At 33.2% G+C, this 14,504-nt stretch overlaps 1 protein-coding gene across 2 annotated transcripts in view; it reads right to left on the bottom strand.

The window, feature by feature from the left end:
- LOC110026622 (DNA-directed RNA polymerase subunit 10-like protein) overlaps positions 1–12,208 on the bottom strand; it is a 29,482-nt gene extending 17,274 nt beyond the window's left edge. For both annotated transcript variants that reach the window (XM_020727627.1, XM_020727626.1), the window contains exon 1: positions 12,074–12,208. The gene's annotated coding sequence lies outside the window, so the exon portion shown is untranslated. The remainder of the gene's footprint in view (positions 1–12,073) is intronic.
- Positions 12,209–14,504: the final 2,296 nt, after the last annotated feature.

Raw genomic sequence — 14,504 nt, 5'->3', positions numbered from 1 at the left:
TCCTCTTCTTGCCGCCTACATTTGGTAGGAAAATTCCTGTATAGGTATCCTAAAATGGAGTTCCTTCGAAAACATTTTGAACTGATGAAGCTTACCGAAGATTGGAAGATAGGAGCTTTGGATGGAAGACACACATTAATTCAGTTGTCCAATGAGGAGGATTATACGCGTCTGTTCGCTAAGCGTATGGTGTGGTTTGAAGATTGTGTAATGAAAGTCTTGAAATGGTCTACTAATTTTGATCACAAAGTTGAGGCTCCGATTATCCTTGTTTGGCTTCGATTCTCAGGTTTGAAAGTTCATCTTTTCAACCATGAAATTTTGTTCTCCTTGACTGTTATGTTCGGGAGACCCCTTAAATAAGATGCTCCTACCTATAATCTCACGAGACTGGCTATAGCTAGAGTTTTAATAGAACGGGATGTTACAGTACCCCCACCTGATGAGGTTTGGATTGGATCGGCTCACAATGAATACTGGCAGCAGGTTTATTAGAACAGCACCCCTCTTATTGTACTCACTGTCGAATGTTTGGCCACTGTCAGGACCAATGTTTCAAGCTACATCCTGAGTTGAGGAAAGGGGGAAATATAAAACAGTTACACGTTGAGCAGGCGTCTTTGCTCCATGTGTAAAATGCTAAGGTTACTCCAGCAGTTGCTATGGCTGCCGCCCCTCACCCAACTGTTATCCCTTCGGTTCAGACCGAGGGACAGCAGGTTGGGCGTGGTGCAGGTCATACCTGCTCACCCGCCTACTATTTCGAATACTGAGAGGGCTCAACTATCATCAACCTCTCTCCGTGATACTTTGAATAATGATAATAATCAATATCTTCTTACCTCTAATATTATTTCCCCGGTTGGGAGAACTTAGTAGGTGTTACCTGTACCGGATCCTCCTATCATTTCTAATTCTGAGGGGGCCCATCCTTCTTCAGCCTCTCTTCCTGATGCTTTGAATACTGATAATAATTCTCTATATTCTCATCATTTTGATGCCCTGTCTGATACTCCTTTGGAGGATATTTCTAAAATATTAAGGGATGAATGACATGTTCAAAAGTATCGTCGGAGGAAGTATAGAGGCCAAGAGGATGTGCAAAAACATAAAGGTGGGAACACTTTGTTGGATATGAATCAGTACTTTTCAGATGGAAAAAATGGACGAACCCGAACTAGATCTTTTAGGAAGGGTCATATGTCTACTCATGTTTAATGTCCTAATTTGGAATATCAGGGGGGTTGTGGATCCTCACTCCCTTGGTAGACTCAAGTCAATGATAAGGATTCATAAGGTCAGTATCTTTGCTATTTTAGAACCATTGGTCTCCTCTCCGGATGATCGCATTTTGGGTAAATTCAAAAACTTTTCTTTCTTTGCTAATTGCTTTAACAAAATTTGGTTGCTTAGGCGGAAGCTTATCACAGTAGATGTCCTTATTGATGATAGACAGTTTGTGCACACTTTCTTTTCTATGGACGTTTTCTATGGATGTTTTTTCTGGATGTCTCACTTTTATTTACGGCGGGACTACTAATGCTGCTAGATATGATCTTTGGCACAAACTATCTGATATGGGTGCCTTAATCCACCAAAATTGGATGGTTGGAGGGAATTTCAATATTGTGATGCATGATCTGAAAAATTTGGTGGTCGGAGAATTGACGTCGCTTTAACTGATAAATTCAATGAAGCTTTGGATTTGGCTGGCACTTCTAATCTGGGTTTTGTTGGTTCTAAGTTCACTTGGAAAAGGGGAAAGCTATTTGAACGCCTAGATAAGTGTTTTGCTAATCAGTTGTGGATTTCCTCTTATGATTTTTTGCAAATTCAGCATCTTTGCATATTTGGGTCTGATCACAACCCCCTTCTTTTGTCCTTTGATTATTTCAAAAAGGTTTCCACCTATCACTTTCATTGTCTAAACGTCTGGGCTAGACATGATGACTTTTTGCGAGTCATTGCTACTAATTGGAGATGTGAGGAGGTGGACAATGCATGGTTCACTCTTTTGCATAAAAAGGTGGCTTCTACTCTAAGATCTTGAAACTGGGATGTCTTTGGTGATGTTTATGCCATAGTTAAGAGGGTTGAGCAGAGGGTCAGTCTCCTACAGGTTCTTGATGAATCTTCTGATGATATTATCCATGACTTACAGGAGGCTAATAAAGAATTGCAACAAAAAGCTGAGGAAACCCACTTCTCTCAAGGTGATAGAAACACCAAATACTTTCATGCTTGTATTAAAAAAAGACGAGCCAATAACACTATTGTGAGGATTAAAAATGATGAGGGGAGCTAGATTGCTAGAGATGAGGAGATTGGGGAAAACACTATTATTTATTTCTCTAAAATGTTTGAGTTTCATAAGACTTCGGGCTCTATTGATGCTTCCTTATTTGATGATGTACGTCATCACATGGTGGATCTCGATCTCTGTGGTATTCCCTCGGATGAGGAAATTTATTTTACTCTTCTGGACATTAATTGCAACAAGGCCCCTGGGCCTGATGGTTTCACCTCTGCTTTCTATATTAAATGTTGGAGTATTGTTAAGGATAAGGTGGGGGAAGCTATACAAAGTTTTTTTAAGGGAGTCCCCTGGAAATTATTTCTCTGCTGCTACAATTGTTCTTATTCCCAAAAACACTCAAAAAAGTTCTTGGGACCATTTTAGACTTATTTATCTGACTTTTGTCATATCTAAGATGATTAGCGAAATTTTGGTCAAACGTATTCAACCTCATCTCCACAAATTAGATTCTTTGAATCAATCTGTCTTTACTCAAGGGCGAGGGATCACATATAATATTATGCTTGCGCAGGAACTCATCTTGAATATTGATAAAAAAAATAGAGGGGGAAATATGGTCACTAAGTTGGATATTCGGAAGGCTTATGATTCTGTTAGTTGGGAGTTTATCTTGAAGATGCTCAAAGCTAGGGGCTTTTCCCAAAATTTTTGCAAAATTATTCTCTCATGGCTCTATTACAATAAATATAGCATACTCATCAATGGCCAATCTCGAGGCTTCTTTAGTGCGGGGCGTGGGATAAAGCAGGCAAGTTGTTGATGCAAATGTAAATTATGATGCACGGGAAGGAAGGAGCTCAGTTGAAGTCGTAGAACAAATGGATATTGCTTTGGAGGGAAAAGCTGCATGCACAAGATTCTTAAGAATCAGTCCGAATGGAACTCATAGTGTGGTCTTATGTAAACCTGTAACTGGTCGTACTCATTAGATACGTGTTCATCTCCAACATTGTGGGCATCCAATAGCTAATGATGATCTATACCTCTCCAAGACTGTCACACCTCAATCTGCTCGGGGAACTGGTGCTAATAGAACAGCTTCTATTCACAAGCATCAACCACTACTTTCTTATTCTACCATTAGCGAGAATCATAATCCAGATTCTGATCATGTAGATTTCAATATAGATCCAATGTGCACCAACTGCCCATCTCTTTCTTCTAAAGGCTATGGTGGAGATGAAGAAGGCCTTTGGCTTCATTGCCTGCGATACTCAGGACCTAACTGGAGCTATGAATGTCCTAGTCCTGATTGCGTTGTTCTAAGTTAACAAATTGTGAACTTGGATGCACTAATCCTCTCTCTACTGCTTCTCATGGAGCTACAGAACAACTGAGCTTAGGGGCAAATTTGAAGCTACAAGCCTACAAAAGCCTGCACTGGTACTTGTGGGAATTTAATATTGACAAATTATCTATAATAAAATCATGCTATTTGTTCGAACATTTTTTTTATTAAAAATGAGCTCGAAAAGTAAATTGTTATAGAAATCTGTTATAATTAAGAAAAAATTATGGCAGGCATGACTTATAAACAATAAGAACAACAAGCCTCTATCCCACTAAGTGGGGTTGGTTACATGAATCCTTTTGTTCCCTTCTCCATTGCGTACTATTGAGTGTCATATTTTAATTTAATTCTAATAAATTAAGATCATTTTTTATAGTTATAGAATATGCCCAAGTCTTTCTAGATCAACTTCTGTCTTTATTAACATAAGATGAATCTCAAACATCTATTCTCCTAAAAAGATCATTAGATGGTCGACGTTTAATGTGACCAAACCATCTAAGACGACCCACTAATTTTGTTTGCCACTGGAGCTACACTAACCCTATCACGGATATATTCATATTGCAATTTGTCTCTAAGTGTAAAGCCACTCATCCACTTAAGCATTCTCATCTTCGCAACACTTAACTTAATTTTATGCTTCTCTTTTAAAGGTCAACATTCTGCGCCATAAAGTATTGCAGGTCTTACTACAATCTTATAAAATTTTACTTTCAGTTATGTGATACTTTTCTATCACACATAGGCCCGAAGCATTTCTACACTGCAACCAACCAACTTGAATTCTACAAATAACAACACCATCTATATCACCATCACTTTGAACAATAAACCCAAGATACCTAAAACGTTCACACTTTTAAATAATTTGATTACTCATAGTAACAACTCTGCCACTAGAGCTACTACTACTACTAAAATTACATTCCATGTATTCAAATTAGTTCTACTCAAACGAAGGCCTCCAGACTCCAAGGTAGACTTCCATAATTCAAGTTTTTCTCGAGCTCTTTCTCTAGTCTTATCCACAAGAAGGATATCATCAGCAAAAAGCATACACCGAGGAACATTCTCCTGTAAAGTCCAGTAAGAGCATCAACAACTAAAGCAAAAAGATATGGGCATAAAGCCAATCCTTAATGTAATTCAACTGAAATGGGAAAATATTTGATCAATTCTCCTTTTGTTCGAACACAAGTAATAGTTTTAGTATACATATCTTTAGTGACTAGAATATAAGTCGTATCAACAAATTTCTTCTCTAGAACTATCCAAACTATGTCTCTTGGAATTTTATCGTAAGATTTTTTTAAATCAATAAAAATCATATGTAGATCATCCTTATTCTCTTTGTGCTTCTCCATGAAACCTCTCAATAAATGTGTATCTTCCATATTAGACCTACAAAGCATATATTTAAACTGATTATGAGAAATCTTAGTAATACGCCTTAGCCTATATTTAATTACCCTCTCCCATAATTTTAAAGTATGACATATCAACTTAATTCCTATATAATTTGCACACTCTTGTGTATTCCCATTATTCTTTAAAATGGGGCCAAAATACTCTTACTCCACTCATGCATCTTTTTAGTTTTCAAAATAATTTTAAAGAGTTTTGTAAGCCAAGAAACACCAAAATCTCCGAAATATTTTCACACTTCAATTGGGATATCATCAGGTCCTACAAACTTTCCACCCTAATTTGCTTTGAAGTCTCATCTACTTCTTTTTACTAATGCGACGGTAAAAATTAAACATTTTAGTATTATTAATGATATTAAGATCACTAACTTCAATCGTATTTTCACAGACTTCATTGAAAATTTTATCAAAATAATTCGCCCACCGATGTTAATATATTTTTTTCTTAAAAAAAACTTTTTTTTTTCATCTTTAATACACTTTGTTTTAGTTAAATCTTTACTTTTCTTTTTTCTTCGCATGGCTAGTTTATATATATATTTTTTACCCTCTTTAGTATCTAATCTTTTATAAAGATCACTAAAAGCAAAATTTTTAGTGTTACAGATTGTTCTCTTAGACTCCCTACAGATTATTTTATATTTTTCCCATTTTTTTAAGCTTTTACATTTAAACAAATTTTTATAACAAAACATCTTATACTTTATATTTGTTTGCATATTATTATTCCAACACCAACTATTTTATTTATAAAAATTTTTCCTTTTGATTCTCTAAGTACATATTTTGTTACTTGTTTAATAGTATTTGTTATTTTATCTCACATAGAGTTTGTTTCTTCATGAACATTCCAAATCTTGAAACCTTGAAGTTTACTTAAAAATAATTTTATTTGTATCTTTTAGGAGCCCCCATCCACTTCTATGACAATAATTTCTAGATTCCTTATTTTACAACTTTTCAACTGAAAATCCAGAACTAATAATCAATGTTGACTACTTAAATTCTCACTTGGAATAACCTTACAATCTTTACATTCTTGATGACCTCTTTTTCTCATAAGAAAATAATCAATTTGTGTTTTATTAGATCTATTCTTATAAGTAATAATATGCTCATTCTTTTATTGAATAAAGTATTAGCAATAACAAAATCATAAGCTTAATCAAAATCTAATATGACTCTACCTGCTTCATTAATCACTCTAAAACTGTAGCCATCATGAATATTTCTAAAATCTTCTACCACTAAATGTCTATTTAAATCTCTTTCAATAAAAAATTATTTCTTCAAGCGATATCATATGTACCAATTCTTCTAGATCGTTCCAAAATTTTTCTATAAACCCTATATCTAAACCTACTTGAGGAACATAAGCACTTTTAAAAGTAAAAATCTTAGCATCAACAACAATCTTACGAGTTTAAATTCTATCTCCAATTCTATTAATTTTTACAACATCATCTTTTAAACTCTTATCTATAATTACACTTATATCTATAATTACACAATTACACTTACATCATTTCTAGTGCGACTCTTACCTGAATACGAAAGTTTAAAACCTAAACTATCAATCCTTAGACTTTCTCCAACCCATTTAGTTTCTTAAAAACATAAGATATTTATCTTTTTATGAATCATAATATTAACTAATTCTATAAATTTACATGTGAGAGTCTCTATATTCCAAGACTCTATCCTAATATTAGTATCATGGACTAATTTCTTTACTTGCATTCATCCGTAATGTGGGAACTTTGGCTTATGTGACACTACATCTGAGCGTCGGTGTAGCGGCCCTTACACACTTTTCACTGTATTCAAACCATATAGTGTGTCGTTTTCAGGGGACGGCATAGCATTTACACGATGATCAAAAAGATTCATTTCAAAATTTTTCGAAAAATTTCGAAAAATTTTACGCTGACTGTCAACTGACTAACGCACTCCTCCACTTTTCACATCCGTGGGTGAAGTTGATTCGTGAGTTGGTTTAGGCTTTGACTTGATAGGCAGCTTGTCAGCAAAGCTCAATGAGCTAACTAGCCAAACTTTAGCCAACCCTAAAATCATTAGTTTGTTTCTTTAAAAAATTTTAGTGTAACATAAACTTAAAATATATTAGAATTCAAATATTTTAAAAAATTTTAAACATTAAAGCTATTCCTTATTCAATTATTTGTTATTATTTATCCCCTGAATTCTCATTCTTTTTATCATTTTAAATAAAAACTATTCAAATCAAAAGCATCTTCTCTCTTTTATAAAATACGAGACAACTCAAATTCAAAGAGTTGATCTCAATCTCAAAAGCCAAGCTCAAGTTTAGCATGACTGGAGCTCAACTTAATTTATTCACACCCTTAACTTCTATTAATATGATATGTTTAAAATGGACAATACAAAATTTATAAAATAAGAAGAAATGAGCAATATTAAATAAGCTACTAAATAAATTTTGAATTGGTTGTGCATTTATTGGATTGTTTATTAAGCAGCAATTGAGAATGGTTGTGCATATAATTTAGTTATAGGATATGGTACTCAAATTTATTCATTTATTGGTTGATTTTTTAAAATTATGTTTGAACTTGTTTGATTAATTGGATTTAAAAGAGCCTTAACCAAAAGATTGTATACTCCTTTGTTCAATGATTATAAGCATCACAAAAAGTATATATAAAGATATCGATATAATTTTATCTTTAGTCTTATTTAAAAAATAGTATAATATGAATTCTATGGCATTTAACCAGAAGTGTAATCTTTTTGTTGTTATTTATTTATATCAATATTATTATTTATTCAAATCAATACTTTCATTTATTAAAAATAACAAAATTATCAAAAAATAATCAAAATACTCAGACTTTTTCCTTCGAATTTTTTAAAGTAGATCTAACAATGTCAAAAAAGTAGTTTAATTCCAAATCCAACACCATCATAAACATTACTTCTTAATGATTTAAAATCTCTGGAAAAGAAAATGATATAGGAAATAGGAGAAGTTCTTATTACAAGTTTTTCAAATAACTATATTTTTCTTATTACATTAACCAAAAAGTTGTGAAACAATTACCAAATGCATCTATAAATGGGATACATATTTTTTTCTCTCAGACTCACGATTATCAAGGCAAGATTTCTTAAAGCCAAGATTAGATGTGTATTTGTCAACAATAATTGCACCAGGATCACTTTAACTTAAGTCATAATATCTTTAATTGCATAATCAAAATTACTTCAAGACAACTCCAAGTTCCATGTCAACCACAGTTTAGAAGCTTTATATTCTCAACATGTCTTTAAAATGGGGCAAGTACCTTATCAAATACTATATTGTGCTTTGAGAATGTAAGGTTAATAAATTCTCTAACAATACTCGTCAAACACTATGATAATAATACTATATCTAACACCTAATAAATGTAGTGCACATTGAGCTTATGAAGTTGTGGGCATCTTCCTAATTGCGTATTCTTTCTTCCTCACCAATACCGGAGTTCTATGAAAAAAATTAGGTTGTCGAGTTATCAAAAAAATTGTTTTTATTATGCATTTTCAGCATTCACATGTTTGGATTTTTGTATATAAGGATGCACTTGTCGTACCTCCCGCCAAGCGCCACCTCTGCCTTCGTTGTCCAAATAAGCCACCTTTCCATCATTGTTGCACGAGTTCGACTCGTCAACATGAGACCCATCACCGCCACAACATCTTTTGCACCAAATCTAGATCGATTTCCCGCCTCACAGCCTTGACATCCTTCTTTATTTCTCAATCGCAGTAGAACTAGCTCCATCTCTGACATCCACATCACTTGTCACCTTAACATCGACAATATCCAACCCAAGCCTCCTACTATCACCGCCTCATCTTTAAGTTGAACAGTAGTGCAAGCCTCGTTTTCAAGCCTAAAATTGATGTCTCAACAAATATCACCTCCGAACCTTCCTCTCCTATCAAAATCATTATCCCTAATATCACCCATGATCATAAGAGCAACAATTGTAGTCACTGCTTGATCTCACCACAATCTAATCGAACTTAAGGATAATACCATTTTGAAGGGGTATCGTTAAGAAATCAATGTAATGGGTAAAATAATATCTATTATATAGTTAAACTTGACAATTGTTATTATGCATTTTAATGGTTTATAAGAGTCCTTAAGAGTCCATAAACATTCCTTTTGTGGAGTATTAAGGCAAGTGAAAATGTAAAAAGCAATGAGCTTTGGCCCACCACCCTCCCACCCAAATTCTCCTTTTGATTCTAGATCAAATTGGACCGTCATCTCATGCTTGACACCCAAATCCATCTTTGCCATTCACCAACTCTATCGGCCTTTACAGATCTTCCAACTTTACAAGATCTTGCATCCACTTGCACAAACTAGTGAGGTCATTTCCAAATTCAAGATATGTTCTCCATTGATAAAAGTTCCTTGTCACAATATAACTCTTATGCAATCAAATATAAGATGTTGCCAACTTATTTGATGAAATGCCCTTTAAGAACAACGAAGATGGGCACAAGCACAATAACTAAAATATCAAACTGCTTTAATAACGTTGCAAAAGGGTTTGAAGAGTTTTGAGAGAATACATGCGACATCAATCGACGAATAAATAGACTCAATAAAATTGGAGCAACACTCAAACTCAATGTCCTTATTTGTCAACTAAAAGACCCCACAACTCCACCATAATATTAAGATCCATGTATTGTGACATAGATCTTTAGCTTATCCACAAATGAAATGAAAGCTACTTTGTGATGCATTCAAAACCTTAACAACTTACTAAAGCTCCTTGTGTGATTAAAACAAACATCAACACATCCTGTACTACTCTAAAGGTGCAGCTTGCAATCAAAACATCAATCTTCGTTCAACAAAAACATTTTTGTCTCACCTATAATTCGTAAAAACGACAAGCCGAGCATAGCCAAGTTAACTTCAGCCATGAAAGGGCAATTTCATGACACAAAGGACTAGGTGGAGAATTAGTCACTGCCCACATTGCCACCAACAAATTCTCAAAAGAAAATGTGGTTAGATGATCGTTCGGTCATACACACCCAAATATTCCAAAGGCGAACTCTTCAGCTGAGCTCAAAATGAATTTGCTAGCTGAGTTTAAGGTAGGCTTGGCAATTGGGTTTGATAAAAATTCTCTAGCCGAACTTTTTGAAAGACTAATGTTTTTTAATCAGACTACACACTTCTTACATATTATAGCGAGTAAGCAATGGTCTCATTTTAAAAACTTTTTTGTGCACATGCCTCATTATATATATTTTTCCTATAGCGCTATGACCATAATCTGAACCTATAATAAGAGGTCGCTGGAAGAACCCAAGGTAATGCACCTTGCATGATTGAGCCCGAAATTATTGTACTCAAAGCTTTATATATTGGAATTTCCCAATGATTCCTCCCTTCTTTCTTCCTCTCTTTCTCTCCACTTAAAAAGATTATGTTGTAATTCACAAGCAGGCAATTCAAGATTCAACAACCCGATTTCTGTAGTTTCACAAACATTTATGTTGAGATTCCATAACATAAAGATCATATATAGTTTTATTACAAGAAATTATGTTGACGGGCTTGGGGAAGGTTTTTTTTATTTTTTGGCTTAACTTTAGAGGCAAGGTCAATTTTCAAAGGTTGCATAATGATAGATAATTGATAGCAAATCATAAGGGGCTATATGGGTTAGTAGTTAAAGTAAGTTCTTTTATGAATAGGCACGGTGGGTTAAGGGACAATAGGTGCGAGTCATGTATCTTTATTTGTATGTATGTATAGCTATATATATATATATATATATGTATGTATGTATATGTATATATATGTATGTATATGTATGTATAGCTACAAATATGTGTGTGTGTGTGTATACACTGTGACGTAAGTCGTGGCCTGTTGGTTGGTGGGGTTCACTGTAAGTCCCCTCAGGTCGAATACTTGGATCCCTATCGTAGTGCGTGGGGGGTCTAATTTTAGTCACATGGCACGGGCTCTCATCATGGGGCTTTGATGCACATGGGAAATCGATATTTGGGCCTCTGCCAAATATCAATTTCCTTTTTAAATACACACACACACTCGCTTCCGATAGGGGTGCAAGGGATGAATGCAAATGACAATCCTTCTTGGATCTGTGGATTATTCAAGGAATGGAAATGAAAAATCCCCTTGGCTCTAATGAACGACAATAAACAAAAACCGAAAAACATTAAGCCCAACATCTTAGTAATTTTGTTATTAAATATCATATTCGTCTAAATTTTAAATTTTGAAAAAATATCAAACAATTTATCAAGATTTGGCCATCTTTAACATCCACCCTACCAATAATTTCCAAGATTTAACTTCTATTATAAACTAAATCTAAATTTATAGGATATATTTACTTCTACATGTAGCCAAACAACTGCTAATTTAGAAAAGCTAGATACATGAGATCAAATAAAAAAAAAACATGTAAAGGACTAAACAAGTCAAACAATAATGAGCTAAGCCTTTGTTGCTCGTGTATATCTAATAAATAATTATACCTATAAATATAACGAACAAATGGATAAAAATTAGCTTGGGATATATCGACAAAATTTCTTATCCGAATGAGTCTCAAAATCATTGTATCTATTTTGAGCTCAGTGCACTACAAATTTTGATTTATTCTAATTGTATTGCAATCATCTCAAAAGAAAATTAAAAACTGTATAGTTAAGAATTAAACAACTGCTGAAAATCATAAATAAATAATAGTATTTAAAAAAAAAAGTAGACAAAAAAGCGGATGAAGTTTGCATGGGAAGATAGGAGGTGAAGATGAGGAAATGGCCAAGCAAAAGAGACGTCAGGTAGTGATTTTGGGGGCTCGGAGGCTGAGGGTCGGTAGGGAAAAGTGGTGCGCTGGTGCAGGTGGCGTCAGCTGCAGGAAGAAGAGGCGATGGAGAGGAGTGGAACAAACGAGTGGAGAAAGAAGAAGAATGGCCGGAAGATGGCGCAAGTTCGTTTACCTTGATTCGGAGGCTGGTGTTGAAGGAAGAAGGTAAGCGGCGGCCGACTCTGAGGAGAGGTATGCTGCGGTCGAGTCGCGACGAAGCGAGAAACTACGGATGAATCGCGAGAAGCGAGAAGGGTATGATTAGGTTTAGCGGCTGTACGATTTAAGAAAAATTATTGTATATAGTGGTGCATGCGGTGTTCGATTCTGACGTAGATTATAGTGATTTACGGTCAAGATGTAATCAAAATTTTAAAAAAAAATTTAAAGTGGGACCCACCGAAATATATCCTGACAGTAGATATTAGATGATCTACAGTCAGGATCAGACACTGCATGTATCTCTGTATGTGGTGTATGTATGCAATAAGTTTTCATGTTTAAGGGGATATGGGATTTCATCAATGACACGGAACATAACTTTTTTTTTTAATTTTATATTAAGTTAATGTAATAAATTAATTAAAAATAAAATAAAAATTTTCAGTATTCAAATCGAACGCTCGTTCGTTTGGAATAAAAATCTGACAGTAGATATTAGGTGATCTACAGTCAGGATCAGACACTGCATGTATCTCTGTATGTGGTGTATGTATGCAATAAGTTTTCATGTTTAAGGGGATATGGGATTTCATCAATGACACGGAACATAACTTTTTTTTTTAATTTTATATTAAGTTAATGTAATAAATTAATTAAAAATAAAATAAAAATTTTCAGTATTCAAATCGAACGCTCGTTCGTTTGGAATAAAAATAAGATTTTAACGAAAAATACAGAAAATCTTACATTAAAAATTAAAAAAAATAGTTAGAGCTTACGTCATTTTGAATTTAATGTTAAATTAAATATATATCAACAACAACAGTAGAGTCAGCAACATAATTTCTTTTTCGCCATATCATTTAATCCTAATAGACTACAGAATTTAAACTAATTTAAATATTTTGTTATATTAAAATGTAAATATTTGTTTTTTTTTATTTTTTTGAAATTAGTATTTTTTATTGTTTTGATAATTTGTTATACCTAGTTTAATTATAAGTTGTATTATAATTTTTAGTATAATATAAAATAAGCTGTTTTAAATATTTAAAATAAAATGATATGCATTTAAATACTTAAACTAAAGTTAAGATAAAGAAAAATAGAAAAATATTTATTATTTTTTTATGAGTTATGTATAGAAATTATAAATTTTACGAATCTATATATATATATATATATATATCGTGCCATGTATCCCGGCCTGTTGGTTGGCATCCACGGTATATAACTCATCGGGTCGGGGGTTCGAATCCCCTATAGCATGTTGGCCTTAAAGAAGTGATACTCAAATTGTTAGGCACATTAGCAATGGTTGGAGGCTCGTATAATAACCTTTGGTCATGTCATTCAAAAAAATAATAATGAATAATATATATATATATATATATAAAAGTTTTATATTCTAATTTAAATAAAGGTAACTATGATTTAACAATAGATCAAAATATTTTAAAATTAATTTAACCATTTTTCTACACATAAGAAAATATGAAAATATATTGAGAAAATAAGACAACTTATTTAAAAATAGGACACAATAGCCTTTATTTTTCTTCATATAATAGAAGGGGTGTACTCTCTCTCTCTCTCTCTCTCTCTCTCTCTCTCTCTCTCTCTCTCTCTCTCTCTCTCTCTCTCTCTCTCTCTCTCTCTCTCTCTCTCTCTCTCTCTCTCTCTCTCTCTCTCTCTCTCTCTCTCTCTCTCTCTCTCACATAGAGACTAAAACATTACATACATATATAGCCAAGGTTATTTGGCTCAAAATTGAATTGAACGACTTATGAAGACCTATGATCAAATAGAGATGAAATTGGAATTTTGGGATTTGAGCATCTTTGTTACTATATGTCTTCTGCATTAAAAAGATGGAATCATACTCTATTAAACATTATTTACATATATAAATTTGCTTTTTAGTTTGTGACTTACAAAAGTTTCATCATTAAATTTACATATATAAATTTGATTTGATTTTTAGTTTGTGACTTACAAAAGTTTCATCATTAATTTGTTGGCTTAAGATTTATTTTCAATGTAAAATTTTGAAGAAATGTTTTTGCAATCATCGTTCTACGACTAAGATACGAATATATATAAATTCTTAAATGGAATAGGTGCCTTCAAAGATAAAAGAATAGACGTAATGATATATACAAAAGAAGAGTGTTAAATATCTTCTGAAGTATTACTTAACAATAATAAAAATTTAGCTTGGAAAAAAATTAGAATCATTTTAATTTGTTCCTTAATCATGCATGTGGTTACTTTTTTCTTATAATTTTCTAAAATGTTAATTTTATAACAATTACATCAAACTCATAAGCCATAATTCATTTCTAGACACTTTCACCTTCCAAGTATTGTTACTTTTTTAAGCAAAGGATTGTTACCATTGA

This window comes from Phalaenopsis equestris, unplaced genomic scaffold (genome assembly GCF_001263595.1).
Source record: "Phalaenopsis equestris unplaced genomic scaffold, ASM126359v1 Scaffold000387, whole genome shotgun sequence".
NCBI classification, from domain to species: domain Eukaryota; kingdom Viridiplantae; phylum Streptophyta; class Magnoliopsida; order Asparagales; family Orchidaceae; genus Phalaenopsis; species Phalaenopsis equestris.
The sequence above is the reverse complement of the archived record's forward strand: the minus strand, read 5'-3'. Positions and strand labels throughout refer to the sequence as shown.